Raw genomic sequence first — 17,502 nt, 5'->3', positions numbered from 1 at the left:
CTCACTCATGTTCTCTCAGAACAACCCATGGAATGAACACAACAGATACGACACTCTTGTGCTTGTATGATGTAGCATTAACGTCTTGCTGTAAAAAAAAAAAAAAAACAAAACAAAAAAAAGTGTGATATTTTACCTAGAAAGAGATTTACCATACACATTCAAAGGATGAAAAAAAGAATAACAACTTTTTTTAAAAAACTCAGAATTCTGAAAAAAAAAAAAAAAAGATTTTTTGTTTTTTCTCTAATTAATTTTTTTTTTTTTTTTTTTTTTTTTTTTTTTTTTTTTTTATTTTTTTTTTATATTTTTTTTTTGTTTGGTGGGGGGTTTGTTTTTCTGATTCCTGTTTCCTGCCATATCCGACAAAATAGGGGACAGATGTGATTTTTTATATTATTTTTTCTTTTTTTTCTTTGTATTTCACACACCCAAGTTTTCATCGCCCTCAGCAACTCATGGAATTAAAAAGAATGAAAAAGGTAACTGTGATCTGTCCTTTGTCCGTTGATTCATCACAAATTAGACTACTTTTCAGCAAAAAAATTTTGAAAAAAATGTCCGAATTCTGAGATAAAAAGTTGCAATTAATTATCCCGTGGCAGAAACAGGTTCCATATGAAGCAAAGCTCACAGAAGTCACTTCCAAACCAAGCAGCTCTCTGTTGGTCAATATGGCAAAATTCAGTTGAGAACCTATTGCAAAAATTTTGTTGGAAAATCTTGCCCTCATGCAAAATTCATGATCATGTGGATTCCTCATTGAAATGACTGGATTTTGCATGTAGTGTAAAATTGGACTAAAAAATGGAGAGTCACTTTTTTCTAGCTTGGAACACACAATGACTTTCCTTTCTTTGGAAGTGTTACAGCCTTGGTGCATAAAGAAGATCTGGTAGTTGCAAAGACTCAAAGTCTCAGATCCAAAGAGATATTATTTCTATAGAAGCTAAGAGTCAACCACACTCTAAAACGTCTCGTTCTAACATGCCCCCCACATTCTACATCACGATGTGCTTGTTGTTTATCGTTTCTCCGATCACAAATGCAGACATGGTTTTATATGTTTACGCAGCACGATCTGCAACACATAAAAACAAAATTCATTATAATCAGTAATTTTGTCCCCACTGGATGCAACAAATGGCTCGTTTGTAATGGGTTGTATTGTTTTTGTTTCGTTGTACCAGGACACGGCATCACAGTATGTTAAGGGGCGTAACATTTCCATCACACGCTTGAGGCATTCGGCCAATCACAACGCACTGGACAGCTGGCCAATCAGTGTACACCTCGCTTCTCAGAACGATGAGCTTTGTAAAAATCGACGTGTTTCAGAAATGCGGGGCATAGTGTTTTTTGAACCTAAACCGCATAAACATTTACATTGCATTATACCAAATACACAAATAAGTTCTTTTTTTAAGCAACTTCATATGACCCCTTTAAAAACAGTATGACCAACACTATGATTGATCAGAAATATTCAGCCCTGACCAGTCCATGAAAACTGTCACGCATCCCATTAAAAACAAAAGCTCTGAGAGTTTCTGGTTTCTCATCAACACAGGTTTAATAGAATACAGTGATGACCATCAGTAACATAGGTTTCTCTTTTTTTAAAAGATATGTTTGTTTGCTTTTCCCCCTCTAAGTTGTCTGGAAACCCTTCCTCAGCTTTGCTTTAAAGAAGACAAGCCCTTTGAAGAGTTCTCTTCACACATGGCTTGCGTAGGTTCATTATTGCTAGCAGAAAAAGAGCAGTACTGGACAGTACATGGACAAAAGCAGTGACAGCAAGTGAGGAAGGCTAACTGTCATGAAGATCAAGACGTGCCCTCAGCGCAGAAACTATCGCTAACAGGGAAACGCTGCATCTAACAGTCAATTCACAGGGGGCCAGGCTCAAGAGTACAGTATGTGAAGATGAAGTGAGATGTTCTTCACTGAAATAAACCGTCAGCAAACTTTGGTCCTTTGACTCATTACCACGCTGTGAATAAGCGAGAGCCTGTGACTGTTTTCAGATGACCAGCGCTGCATCTGTTAGACTTGCGCGCTTCCAAGTAGTTTTCAAGTATGTACTTCAGTGAGAAAGAGGCGGGGCCAAGGGTTTACTGAAAAGCATTACAGACTTCTGTATCCATCTGAGTTATCAGTGGTGATTAAAAATAGCACATTTAGAAGACAGACGTTCACATACACATCCCAAATATTACGCGCACCCACGCACACGCTCAAAACACACATACATGTATACAATATATGTAAGTTACTACACTTCCGATATATAATTTGTGACCCATATGAGGTGCTAGAGGAATGACTGTGAGGGAGATTGTACATGATGGTGAGGACAAAAGGGGAACATATCTCTGAATCTATGCCGCATATATCATCTCCAGCGCAGCTTCATCGCGAGGTCCATGTCCTTTGAGCTGCACTCATCAATCTCTGGTCATCAATCCTGTCCTGAAGCCCGTGAGGGAGCATTTTTCGCTTCTAGCACAGATCTAGGTTTTACGAGGCATGATTTAACTGATGTGCTTAGAAATTTCCACAAAGGGTATAAAATCAGGTGACGAATCTCATAATGGATGCTAGAGTGCGTACATACATTCGGGACAGTCAGGGCATCTTTAAATGCGGGTAAAAGTTTCGCTGATCCTGCTCCATGTTTCTGTTTCAAGGCCGAAGAATGGTTCCTCTTACAGTACATTCGACATCTGGATGTACATTCTGGACCAGTTAAAATGCACCACAATAGATCAACTTCCCATTCAAGCACCTTTTTCTGACAGGAAACTCTCTGATGGCGGGTGTGAAGTTGGGCTCTGGCTTTGTGCGGGTGAATTTTGTGGTTGGAGGTGGATGAGGGGAGCTTTAATGACAACACACAGGTGATGAACACCCCCCCCCCCCCCTTATCCATCCCTCTCCACCAACAAAAATTAAATAATAAATGGAAACTGACCAGTGCAATGGCACAAATCATTCTGCTTGTTATAGATGTAAGAGAAAGGATTAAGGGATGCACTATTGGAGCTAGTCAAACCACGTGTGCCAGAACAGTCCTCTTGTCCAAACCATCCAATGGCTCATTATATGTGCCGAATTGAACACGCAGATACTTGGTGAGAACGTTGGTGGATATATATGTACTGTGTAAAGATCACAGAAAATCCTTTTGAGAATTTCTAAAGATCATGTGTTGAACAGCCAGAATGGCTGTACCTGGGGTTTTTTTTGTTAAGCAGTTCTGTCAGTCAAAATGTTTGTTCATTGAACCGTAAAGTGCTTAAATTAATAGAAAGATTGAATCTTTGTATGGCACAGACTAGCTTGGATCGCCAGTAGTCTCATGCTAAAAGAATGAATTACATTTATACTTTTTGAAAACATTGTGGACAGTTTGCTTCCATAGTATATGCACACTTGTGGGCATATGTATTGTATAAATTTTTAAAAGGAGGCAAAATAATTTTCTGTGGTTGATGAAGAGAGCTTAAATTGGTACTTCACACACAAAATGAAAATTCTACTCATGAACTACTCACCCTCATGTCATCTAAAACCTATAGGCCTTGGACTTTTTTTCTTTTGGTGTGGATCAGAAAAAGAAAAAATATTTAAAAATGTTTGTTTATGGTTTGTGTTGTTTTCTCTAGACAGTAAAAGCCAATGGTAATAGTTACCAACATTCTTCTTCTTCAATATATCGTCTTTTGAAGGAGTGAGTTTATTTCCATCATAACCTGAAATATTTCTTTTAAGCTCTTCCTCCCTTTCCAGGCCAGAATTTCAAGTAGGTTCGTTTATACATGATGCCATGATATCATGACTTGAGAGAATTTACATTTGTAATGTGAGTATATTGAGTATACCGTTGTCGATGATCGGTGCCTCGGGAACCGGCTCCATTTGGGCGGTCTCTACTGCGGTGCTTGCGGCGTTAGCTCCGCATCAAATAACAAGTAATGGAATGGTGAATGTTGTACTAGCATATTTAGACTAGCTCCGTCCCTGTGTGTCCATGAACAATACACAAATATACAGTGCCCTCTGTGTGGAGGATGGAGGTTTGATGGAAACGCATTGTGTGTGTGAGAACTCCATATCAAACAACGAGACGGTAGTGGAATGGTCAGGGGGAAAGGAAGTGGTAGCGAGCGGGATATAAGAAATTCACTGCCTGTCAAAAACCTCATGCTGAAGAATGGCAAATGGGGGAGGGCGGAGAAACGAGCAACGGCCTCACCCTGCCGGAAACTATGAGATCGAATTCCCGCAACCGCTCGGGCTACATGGTATCAATCCCTATACAACTTAACTGAATTGAGAACACGCTGTACCGCTTACCGTATGAAGATTGTGTAGGGGACACATTTGTGTTTGAATGGGAAGTGACTATCTTCAACTAATCTTTCTCTACAGGGTTTAACAACAAGCTCTTATAGATGCCCTGTAGCACTGGTTTAGGGATGGTAGTGTGGCTCTCCTGATTAGATCATTGTTCTTCTTTGTTTTGAAACTGAAAATGTATAGATAGTATACTGCATCCAAATTTGATCTGATATGTTTCTCTCCCAAGGCAATGATTGGAAAAGCAACAAGGTGTAAAGTTATGTCTCGTAAGTGGTTTACTTGTTATTTGTGGTTAGCGTCATCAAAGAATGGCTGGAGATTATGGTGATTGTGCAAATGCTTACATCGCGATGCTACCCCGGGGGCAGCGAGCCCAAAACCAAACCCTGCGACTTTCCACAAATATGAATCACAACCAGAGCCTCTAAAAAAAAATCATATCACATTTCTTTTTTTTATTTTTTTTGTAGTATTGTTTCTGGTTGTGGAAAGCAACTTTAACCCGCTTCAGAAAACGTGTGGACGCGTCAACCTCAGGAGGTTCAAACCGAATAGTATATAGTTGGTTTATTTTACTTTATTTCATATGATTGTTTCGCGATTTTTGCAACCTAGCTTTAAATTAAGTTTTGTTATTTTCTATTAATAAACATATAACATAAAGTAAAGGCAATTTTTACATATAAATAAACAAAATAAGCAGGAATTAAAAAACACTAATCGTATCCTATTTTGTAAAAAGCACCATTCATAGTTTTTTAGATAAATGGTTATATGTCTTACGAGAAATGAACAAGGATAAAACGCGTGGCCATTTTAAAACCCAGCTCAATACATGATGTGTGGCTAAAAACTATAAACACCACACCTGAAGTAGTTCCTCTGTTCCGTTCTCCCTCTGAAGACTTTTAGTGTTTTGAACATTAAAATGGCTTCAATAACCAAGAGCTGTATCATGTTTCTCGCATCATACAATAGTAAAATAGCAACCATAGCATATCATTTCCTCTTGTCTCCTGTTAGCTGCAATTTCCTGCTTGAGTCTATACATACGAGTTTGGCGTGGACACTTCACTCTGTGTGTGTGTGTGTGTTGTGTGTGTGTGTATGAGACAGAAGATAGTGTGAACACTATAGTCTTTTCCTCCCTTTCCCACAACACACACACATACGCCCACCATACAACTGGACCAGAGAGAGTGGTTTCTGAGAATTGAGGAAGAAGCTGGGGTGGAAGAGTGGGTAAGGATTCTGATAGCCCTGGCTCATATACAGATGAGAGGAAGCATTAGAGCATGATAAGTATTTGTGATCTTGTTGACATTCTTGTTCCAGCAGCTCGTGCTTTGCCTCGTGCCCTGCGTCCCCTTACATAATGGCTGTCTTTAGGATTCATTTGGACCCGCTACAACACAAAATACAGCGTACACCCGAAGGGAATATTGCCTGTCAAGCAATGTTGATCTTATTTACAAATCATGACTACTAAAAAATATATATAAGATTAGTTTTTTGTAATTACACAACATTCCTGATGTTTTCTTCTTGGGCAATATCCTGACTTTTTTCGCACATGAATTTTGAGTTAACATCTTAACATGTTGCTGACAGACTCTGCTGTGTATCGTGGTCAGCCGTCATGCAACGCGAAAATAATTCCAGGGCGGGTTGAGACGAGAACACCACTATGATTTATGCGATGTAGACATCATTTCCTGTATTAGGCAATGCATATTTTCGGAGAGATAAAACTTAGTAGAAATTGCAACATGTGCAATACTCCATCAATTACACGGTTTATACACATGTAAGAAAAACTGTCTTACCAATTGTTGAGACATTAAACTCAAATTTGTGAACAGTCAATGCTGCCTTCGAATTTGTCCATCTAAAGAGGTCCCGTTAAAATGCTGCCTATGGAAGGATAGCTGCTCACTAGGGTTTTGGAACAGAGTGTGCATTGCATACACCCACTTCATGTGTTGTGTGGAGCCTGGATGAGCGTTAAGGTTCAGGGTTAGGGTTCTTATAGCCACAGGGATATAAAGGGGGTCATGATGGGGCAAGGAAGTTGTTGTCGCTTAGACCCTTTTGCTGTGGGTTACATGGGCAAAGGCCCCCCCTCGTTACCGCCCAGGCGGCATCTCCTTCTTGGAGAGTCGGACCGGGAGGATAGGGCCACGCTAGGGAAGGCAGCTCAGAGGAACATGACTTTCTCTACCTGCTGCTAGATTCCCCCTCCTCAGTGGCATTACCCCAGGCCGCCTCTTCCTCCGAACCTCTTGGCCCGGGACACCCCAAAGCGACGCAGCCACCCCTAAACAATTGTCCATCTGAGGTGTGTCTGTGTGTAGGAGGGCCTCTGGGTATTTTTAGGCTGTGGCTGTTTGCCTGTACCCCAAAGGGGCCGTCCACTTAGGTAGGTACGGCACCGCCCGGCCCGCGCAGCCTGGCCACCACCGACGAGTGGGGTACAGACCATCTGGCGGCACGGGGTGTTCTCGTCGGGGGGAGGCTGGATGAAGCTCGGGAGCCTGAAGCAGCCAGTCTCTGCACGCAGGTTCCGGCCCCATGATGCTTAGACTTGTTCTGTCCGTAAACGAATCCATGCTGCGGTCTTCATAAGGCCGCGGTCAGCCGGCGTCCGAGCATTGCTGGAGTGGCCAGTCCCGGCCCGGTTCTTTCCTCCATTTCTGCTGCCCCTCCGTCTTGACCACACCAGCCACTCTTGCAAGGGCTCACACTTGTTATCTTACTCCTCCTCCTCTGCGGTCCTCCACCGGCTCCCCTTCATGCTCCTCCTCCGGTTCATCTGAGGGTGGGGGCAAACGGGGTCCCTGAGGACACACCACAAATGGGACCGTGATGTTGTCGCTGGACCTGCATCTCGGGCTGAGGCCACTAGCTTTGTGGCCACCATGGCAGTGTCCCCGTTGTTCTGCCTGGCAAGTGGTCGCTGACCGCACATCACTGCACAGCTTCTTCTGGATTTCACTGTGTCGTAGAAGCCGTCACAGGCCAAGAAAAAAATCAGGTACGTCCTCACTTCCATCCAGGCTGAAGGCCGGTGCAGTCAGGCATCACCACAGATATAGGGCTTGTGGTACTGAGTACACTGTACATGTACTTATAATAATTATTAGGAGATTATAACTATACATTACATATAAAAATATATTATATTACGAAAATATTATTCTAAAAATTAAGTTTTTTTTTTTCATTTTCTCTTCATATTTAGTTGAAAAATAATCACATTTTCAACAAATATTTTTGTTTACTAACTATCCTAAGGCACCCACTTGTCACTCATTTGATTTTTATTTTTGTTTTTTTACACTTCATACATCACCCCATAGCCATTTCCTCACATTAATCTCTAATCAATGTTTTTTTTTTTTTTTTTTAACTACTTATCTTTGCTTCTTTAGATTTTTTTTGCGTAGAATTAATGACTCGGAGACAATGGCTTCCTCTGGACTCTTCGTACTTGCAAAAGGCACCAGTTGCCTAGGGTATAGCCCAAAATTAGCCTCACTTGTGCTATTTATGAATCAAGAGCGCTTTAAGGGAATTTTAAACGCCTAGACTGATCGCGGATTATTTGAGCAGATTAGCCTCTAGCATTTCGGGAGTGGAAACCGTCGTCTGTGGAAAACTGCCTAAGATTTTTGCAGGAGGTCAGTCCTTTGTTATTGCCAGCCAGCAACGCTCCCTACGCCTGAAAGCCGTGGTATCTTACACGTAGCTAATGTACCATTACTGTAAAGTTACACTGATACTTTGTCAATAATTTATTGGACGTGATGAAGAAGAATATGTAATCTTTTCCACTCCACACTACACAGTTGGTCTGATTACACAAGATTTTGGACTAGTACTCCCGTGGTTTAAATTTTGACAACTATCAATTTGTTCTCTCGAAAGATACGACAGAATTCAGCTCGGCCTGATTTAGACCAGTAGAAGCTGCACAATTTGGTTACATTAATTCAAATTGATGTCTGTGCCAGTGTTTGCTTTCTAAAAAGCACCTCTGTCTTTCATACTGATATCTATAGTGTGATGATAAATGGTTTTCTGCTGTAGCCTGTACACTCCTCCTCTAAAAATATGTGCACCCACTGACCTTTAGTTCACTTTAACTTACAACAAGAAGATCTTGTCTAAATAAGTGGATATTCCTGAAGTAGCACATTAAAACAAAGCTTTTTTTAGCTTGCTAAATTGTGTAATGTAATTTCAAATCGTCCCATACCGATGGCTCTTGACACGGACACGGCTAGCTGCCAGTTACAACCTCCAGTGCGCGAACCAGATCACACGACCCACCCAGAGCCCCAATCCCTCTTTTTCTAATCCTATAAACACACACACATAAACACAAACAAAACAGTGTTATGGTCAAGAGGAGTCTATGTAACCATGTAAACAGCTTAGTAATCATGTTCAGTTCAGTGTCCCATTAGTGAAACTCTAATCAGCTAAACTGTGACTTATCATACAGTTTTTATGTATATAGATTAATGTTTATGGAGCTATGGCCATATGGACTTTGGAACACCTGATCATTAATATTGGCTTTCTCCCACTATTTCTAAAATAATTAAATTACATTACATTTTAAATACACTATTAAAAATTTTTATTGTAAACAAAACAGTTATAAATATTATTAAGAAACAGCTTTGTAGTGACCCAGTCTTTCTCACATCTCTGTCTGTTTGTGTGGTTTCATCAACTCCACCGGTTGACCTCTCTTCACCATCATGACCTGATGAGTCGCCCAGGCCAGGCCACGTATTAGTGTGTGTGACCTCTCAGAAAGGGTCACGACCCCTGTGGTGCCACAGCGCAGGTTCTGTTTCCAGACTATCAATGGATGCATACAGATGTTGTCAATGCATAAAGGGCTGATATGAGGCATCTCTGAGGTCTGACAGTGTGTTTGTGGGGGTAGGAACTCACCTCACGTGATTGCCTTCTGTTATGAACCAGTCTCATCTGGTCAGTTTGAAGGACGTCAGGGTGATAAACAGGCTCTGCCTCTCTGGGGTCTTGAACTGAACATTTCTTGTCTGACCAGGTTTACGTGAAGTATGTATTGGCGGCATAGATGGCAGCCTCCACCCCGCCTGTAGTGACCATCAAACACAGCAACAAAAAAGCCTGCTCTTTCCTGATCTTCCTACACACACAATACTTTTTTGCTTAGCTTTACCTCATAGAAATAACTGTGACAATAATAAAACAAAAACGTCTCTGATTTTGATGTCATTGATATAATGCTGATTCTATCATGATGCAAAGTAATTTGTTACAGTTACTTATCTGAAAGGAAATTCCCTGTTGTTATCCCGGAAAATAGCTTATTGCCACATACGTAAAGTAAGACCCTCCGAATAATATACTCATTCTTAATTGAAATGATATTCCCTTGTAAATGTCTCTCGACTCAGTGTGATGTGAAACAGAAAACAAAAACATGCCAACCTCTGGCATCCAACAGATCTGAAGCTGTTCGCTTAATCAACTGCAGTCAACGTAGCTAAATGAAATATTACGACATGAGAAATATATGCACCCAATCAAACTGTTGGTGTTTTGGGTCTGTTCTACTTGTCGATAGGTTTTAATTACAGCAGCAGCTTACGAATGATTACATTACGTCCGTCCGTAGCGGGGCTTGGTTGAACGAGGATAAGCTCTCAGTTGGTATAAATAAGGAATCCCTGATGTCTGCGTTCAATACTGTGACCACTGTGGTCTACGCTGCAGCTGATTGAGCGTGCTTTATGACAAACATGAAAATGCTTGCATTTTAGTTTAGGTTGTTTTAATGCCATCGCGTCGGTGTATGAATGAGTGAGTGAATGGGTGAATGTGAGGCACACTTGTAAGCGCTTTCTGGATGGCCATGGGGTCTGTTGAAAAGTGCTTATAATAAATCGCAGTCCATTTACCATTTATGACACATGGATGCATTCAATAACCATTTGGAATTTTATTGATTCATTTGTTCTTTCATTAATTTAATCAGTTTAATATAATATTCCGTTATCTTGTACCATCACATAGCAATGTTCTGTTAAAGAAACTTTCTTATTAAACTTATTTCAGTTTTGCTATATACCACTAAATGAATTTTGGTGTAACCCTACTATGGGAAAAAAATATGGTGAAGGATATATGTAAAAATAAATAAACAAACACAACATAAATCAAAACAGTAACAGGGTCAAGATCAATCAAAATCATAAAATAACCAAAAGTCCCCGCCGGTTAGACAAGTTAAATGCATAATCAGTATTAGCAGTCGGTATTATATGCATATGCATAAAACAAACACAAATCAAATGCATCCTGCAACTTTTTTATTGTAGTTTACTGAATATGAAATCGACCAGTAATTTCCTTTCAATCACCTTAACCTTTTTTGTGTTTTATTGCTTTTTTTTATTTACTGTGATCATTTTAATGGAAAAATAGATCTCTAAATTAGATAAACAATCAGGTAATCGTTTGTATATATGCATATGTGATAAATCTTGTTCTTACATTTTTTTTTAATACGGAATCTTTTAACTACCTCCGAAGTGTACTTCTCAGTGTGCATCATTACAGTAATTATGATGGGAGTGTTCTAGGTTTTGTCATTGCTTGCTTCATGGGTGAACAGCACTGAAAAGAACAGCTATGTTTTACGTTTCTCTCTCTTGTGTGTGTGTATAAATGCACTGAATGATGTCCCCTTATGCGGCCGAGACTGGTCTCTGATCTGCTTCTGCGTAAGGCAAAGGAATGACAGTGTTCGCCAATAATACCAGTAAAAGCCCGTTTTCAGCATTTATCTACAAATGGCAAAATGGCACTTGCTTTCCAGTTTGACGCAGCACATTCTCTCAACTTGAAATTACACTGGCAATCAGGAAAGAAAATTACATAATGCTGTTTCTTCTTTATTTTTTTTGAGTCATTGTTAGGGTTCAACACAACTCTATATACGATTAATGAAAAGTGATGCTAAGTGAATCTGTGTTTTAGCATTTACCTCGGCTCACATTTGTGGTGAGCCTATTTGTAAAAGTGCGGGACGGCTCAGCAACACCTTAAAATGGATTTTTTGATGAAAAAACAGACATGAGCTGCTGAACAGCCTTACCTATTTCATCAGCTGTTAGATGACTAGAATTTGACCTGCTGTGGGTCCAAGCTGTGGGCTGTAGCAGCTTATGCAGAGATCCCTCAGACGTATGTGATACCTGGTGCTCATATGGGGTTTACAGGTGGGAAATCCATTTTTGCCAACACTTCCTGATCATATTCTATCCCCCTTCTATCATATTCTTAAAAAAAGGGGATACAAATAAACTAGACGAGGGACGATTTGTTTGAATTTTGTTGTTATTATTATTCTACTGTTCAAAAATTTGTTTATCGGTAAGATTTTTTAAATTGTTTTTTGAAAGAAATCTCTTATTCTCAACAAAGCTGCAATTAATTTAATCAGAAATACAGTAAAATATTAAAAATTTGACACTATGAATACAATTTAAGTAATTATTTTTTCATTGTAATTTTATTCTGTTTGTAATATATTTTAAAATTAATTCCTATTATAGCAAAGCTAAATTTATAGTCAGCGATTTCTGCAGCATTCCATATCACAGAAATCAGAAATATTCTAATATGTGATTTGGTGCTCAAGAAAACATTTTCCTTTTATTATTATCAATGATGAAAAGCAGGTTGTGCTGCTTAGTATTTATTTCAGGATTCCTGTGAAGTAACAGAAAATTAATAAGAACAGCACTTTATTTGAAATCTTTTTGTAACATTAATAAATGTTTGGCAACTGGTCCACTTTTTTGGATCAATTTAATGTGTCCTTGCTGAATTAAAAATATTTAATTCTTAAAACACAACAAACAAAAAAAACGGTACAGATGCCGATTTATTTGAAACGGCATGTGGTAGTGTTATTTGTGAAAAAAAATAAAAGCTAATTTAAAGTCACACTCAGGTCATACCTGGGATTGAAGAGACGCTGTTTAAGTCAGGAACGTGACGACATGTTTTGTCCTTCCATCTTTCGCGCATGTTTTTATTAGCATAGGTGGAGGTCTCATAGTAACGGCAAGTGGCGACGGCGATACGGGGAACTCTTATTAGCCAATGACAGCATGTCTCGCATAGCTTATTAAAGATCAGCAGGGCCAGCTTTCACCGAATCGATCGTCTGCCTAGGCAAATAACATGTTGTACAGTTACACATAAACACTCTTAGCTTGCTTTGATTCAGGGGAGATCTAAGCAGCCTTTTTCATATGTCACAACGTGTTGTAAAAAAACATACATGACCACCATAAGCATGCTGGTTTTTTTTTTTTTTTTTTTTTTGCTTACAGCCAAACAGATTTGAACTGTATTATCTATTGGAAAGGAAAGCGTATCACTGCTGAATTAAACACACCAGTGGAAGCGGAAATTGCGAACAGTGGACAAACGAGGGCCATCTGCCGACTGAGAAAGGAGAGAGGGAGGTTGAACTGGTTTAATGATGATATGGGAATTGTTCCAGCTCTGGTCTCTATGGACTAAAGCTGACGTTTCCTTCGTTCTGTGAAGTTCTCATCAATATCTTGAAGCACACGCTCTCCCTTTAAATCCACCCTGTGATCTATATGCTGCTATTTACATCTTCTAAGCTTTTTCAGGTAGCAATATGAAGCATTTGATGGACAACCTAACCCAACTGTTGTGTTTTAATTTGTGTTGAGTATTGATAGGGTGCTTATTAAAGGACGTTTTTACTCAAAAATTAAAAAATCTGTAATCATTTACTCATGTTTTCTCCAAACCAATATTCTGGCAGAATCAAAACACATCACGTCTGTCAGATGTCAGATGACACCCAATTGCTACTGGTTCTCTCAGGTCTCTCACATTAGAAAATCACCAATTTGAATATCTGGAAATGTGAATCAGATTTAAAAAGATTACGTGTATAAAGTTCAGTCTGTTACATAAATTTGCTTTGCATGGCTGCAGAGGACTTGGATATACCCCCTATGATAACTATATTTTATGGTTTTTGTTATATATTAGATTTTCTCTCTTCTGGTCACTATTGCATTTATTGTCTGGAAAAAGGGCAGCATCAATATTCTTTGAAACATAGTTTCATGTTATATTGCAAAGAGAAGAAAGTCAAACAGGTTTGGACAATGACATGGGGGTAAGGAAAATTGTGTGTTATATTTTTAGGTGTACAAAACTTCAAAAGTATCATTGGCCAAGCAAGTTATATTTGTTTTCTCAAGCTCATAAATGTTGCTGAAAAGAGTTTTGCATGCCAAAACGTATGGCAAAGTCCCAGATTTGCCTAATGGAGTGCCTGTTTTTTTTTATGACTCCATTTATTGCATATCTTTTCAAAGGCGTCTGCATTTTCATTTTGTCTGGTCTGTCTCAGTCCGGCTTCAGTACTACGCTTTGGACAGATGTATGTAGCATTGTGTGGACGAAGAGGCCTTTTCAAGGGACTTGATTGTTTGATGGTTGTAAAAGTAGACATGACATGCTCTTTTCTCTTCCCTTTGCCTTTTAGATGCTCTCTCTCTCTCTGTCCATCTTGTCTCCGTGGGCACAGAGTCTAAATTTAATCTGCCATCTCAGGGCTGAGCTGCTGAACAGTATGGCACTGCGTTTGCCCTGAGCAGACGTCTGTCTGCCGCCCAGTGTACTGATGTCAGCCATTTCCACTGCTAAAGACTTACACTAAATACTCATTGCTGCTGGAATGGGTCCCGTCATGCAAGGATCTGTACATCCCGTGAAACTCTTGATCCTGGCTACAAGCAAAACCTAGACTCGGCTCAAGGGAGTTCTCCTGCTCTGACGTATTTTTGAACAGTGCTTTAAACTCAAACACAGAGTGCAGTCCATCTGGCTTTATAAATCTATCCTCCACTCAGGAAAGTGTCTGGGATCAGCATGCTATGTGAATGTCTGCGCTATTCATGATGGCAAGAGTTAGATGTGAACCACAGAGAATTATTGCAGCCTTCATGACTTGTCGAAATGATTGTATTATGAGATCAGTGTACATGAACGCCACAGCAATTGTTTGTAATTACCAGTGGGGAAACTCTGATATCTTCCAGAGTGCTCTATTAAAGAATTACGGCGGAAACAAATTGCTGTCGGTCATAATTAAAGATGAAATGTTTATTTTTTTACTTGACATTCATTAACAGAGGCACAGAATTGTAATTTGTTTGGTTGAACGGACAAACCAAACTCCATTTTCAATCTCTGTGGCAGCACAAGAACTTTAAAAAGATATTACTAAATATAGATATTAAAATTCTATACTATTATGTCAAAATAAATCGAAAAAGCTATAATTATATAAAGCAGCACAAAAATGTTTAAAATCTATAAATAACATGCATATTAAAATTCTATCCTTTTTTTTTTTCTAAATACAAGCAATGAATTTAAGATTATAATATATTTTAAATTTTATATAATTAAATATTACAAATTATGAATAATATACATTTATAAATTATTTAGATTTTAGTTAACAGAGTATAGAATTTTATCATGTATTTTATGTATTTCATATATATTATATATTATAATGATCATTATTTTCATGTATTGGTTGATGTTAAAATTTTACAGTATATTGTCTAAAATTAAAAATATAATACTAAAAAACAAAATCTTTTTTACCAATATTACAAGGTGAATTTAGCCATCATGTTACTAATGCACAGTATAAAAAATTGAATAACTTATTTTGATATTTGCGAGAATACTTATAAAGATTACATTTAAAGTAGTAATTATTAACATTATTTTATATATTAAAATTATTAGTGTTTTTAAAGAGGGACAGTACATGTAAAAATAAAGGAAATGGGCTTGTACATTTAAATAAAATTTTTATATGCAATAGTAACTTATACAGATAAAAAAAACTTTTAAAAAATCTTAAATAAAGGCCGATGACTAATATGGTACTGACATATTATTGTGCGTCCATTACAGATTGCGCATCATCCTTTGCATGTCAGGTAACATCTGTTCTCCAAAAAGATTGTGATGTATGTTCATGTAGCAATTTACAGTTATTGCTACAGAAGGGTCTCTTGCAAAAGAAGAGGGGAAATTAATCTGATCGCGGTGTCAAATATTGAATCATCTTTCAAGCTCCATTAGACCTGCTAAAAAGATCTCCTTTCTCCTTTCTAAACCCGTCCAAACTGTGGCGTATTAGCAGCCATGCACCTCAAATTTCCTTTGCCATTTTTTTCTAATACGAATATAGAAAGATAAGAAAGCAATTCAGGTCACCGTTAAGTTAGTAAGTGACCTAAATTTGCAGTTGAATAGCAGGCTTAAAATTGTGCAGAATGGCCTACATTTGGATCAAATATGCATGAGATCTCAACTCGCATAGCAAGACTTCAATGCAGAACCCAACTCATTCACTAGCTTTATTGACTTCCAGATGGCTCAGGAGTGTCAAGAAAATCACAATGAATCTACGCTAGACTTGTCTCGTAAGACTTCACAGTCCAAGTTAGGTTTATGTGATGTGGTTCACTTACGAGGGCAGGCGTGTCTGTGCCATCCTCCACACTCTTGTTGAGATGGTACACAGAGAGATCGCTTTGCAGGATACTGTCTGCAGTACCACGGGCCAGGGCTGCAGCCAAGGAAAATGGGCAATTACTGTAAAAGAGAGAAAGGGAGAGAGAGAGAGAGAAAGAGAGCTGTAAAACATCTGCTGAGTTGATCATGGAAGCATTATTGTAAAGGAGCGCTGTCAGTATTTGATTCAATTTTTCCTTCATTTTTTTCTTTTTTCAGCACCAGAGCGAGCACTCGTTTAACTGTGAGATGATGAGTAGGAGGCAAAAGCAATATGCACAGGTCAAAACAGAAAATGGCCAAAGATATTCCAGCTGAATATGTTTTTATGATCACTGTGCATCAAAAACCTCTTTGCAAAACAGACTTTTTTCCTGTATGGGTGAACTATTTCTTTATAAAAGCTTATGGTGAAAAGGGGGGGAACAAAAAAAGGGAAAGTAGGAACAGCTGAACTGTAAGGGTGTTAAGCCTGGCTTTTTAAATACTGATGTGAATATCCTTTTAGGGCTTGTCGCTCTGATGGATTGAGAGAGAGCGAGGAGAGGCACTCTAAAACTAGCATGACCCAAATCCACTCCGGCACTCTGCCGCTCTGAGAGCAGAGACCCCGCTGGATCACTGAAAATAAATACAACTGCACATTATGAAATCAAGAGCCGTCACTTAAAGACAAGCCCTGTCATCCCCATAAGAAAAAATTTCATAAGAGATGATCGTGGAATTCTCATCCGAACAGAACAGGAATCTCCCCATTAATGACTGACAATCATTTGAAGATAAGGACCAGAAATTCTATATATTTATACGCCATACTGACATTATGCCATAATGAATGCTGCACAAATTTCTTGGTAAATTACAAGAACTATAGAGGTAACAAATGGCACATTTTAAGACCTGATATGTACACCAGTTTTGAATGTAATCCAAAATATAAGTCAAGTCAAGTCAAGTCTGCTTTATTGTCAATTCTTTCCACATGTACAGTACATAAATGTATACCAGTACATAAAATACATACATGTATTTTCTGTAAAAATACAGTGAACCAGTAATATTGCGAAATAATACAATTCAAAAATAAACATTTTTTATTTTAATATATTTTTAAATCGTAATTTATTTCTGAAATCTTCGTGCCAAAAGAAACATTTCTTATATTTCAATGTTGGAAATCAATGTTGTGCTTGCTTAATAGTTTTTGCGGAAAACTGTGTGATTTTTTTTTTTTTTTCAAGAAGGAACAGCATTTATTTTAAACATTTCAAATGTCTTAAATGTAACTTTCCTTGATAAAGTAATGTATTAATTTCTTAAAAAAAAAAAAAATCTTACTGATCTCAAACTTTTGAATGGTATATATTAAAGCAAATCCAGAATAAACGAAAAAAAAAAAACTATCTCATTAATGCTTGTCCATTAAATAATGAGAGGATATATATATATATATATATATATATATATATA

At 38.3% G+C, this 17,502-nt stretch overlaps 2 pseudogenes; one reads left to right on the top strand and one right to left on the bottom strand.

Annotated features, from left to right (window-relative positions):
• Positions 1-2,875, top strand: part of LOC122134593 — a 30,541-nt pseudogene extending 27,666 nt beyond the window's left edge.
• A 3,905-nt stretch (positions 2,876-6,780) lies between these two features.
• LOC122146342 lies at positions 6,781-16,846 on the bottom strand (annotated as a pseudogene).
• Positions 16,847-17,502: the final 656 nt, after the last annotated feature.

The sequence above is a fragment of the Cyprinus carpio genome, chromosome A10, assembly GCF_018340385.1.
Source record: "Cyprinus carpio isolate SPL01 chromosome A10, ASM1834038v1, whole genome shotgun sequence".
In the NCBI taxonomy this organism is placed as follows: domain Eukaryota; kingdom Metazoa; phylum Chordata; class Actinopteri; order Cypriniformes; family Cyprinidae; genus Cyprinus; species Cyprinus carpio.
This window is presented reverse-complemented; position numbering and strand designations above follow the sequence as displayed.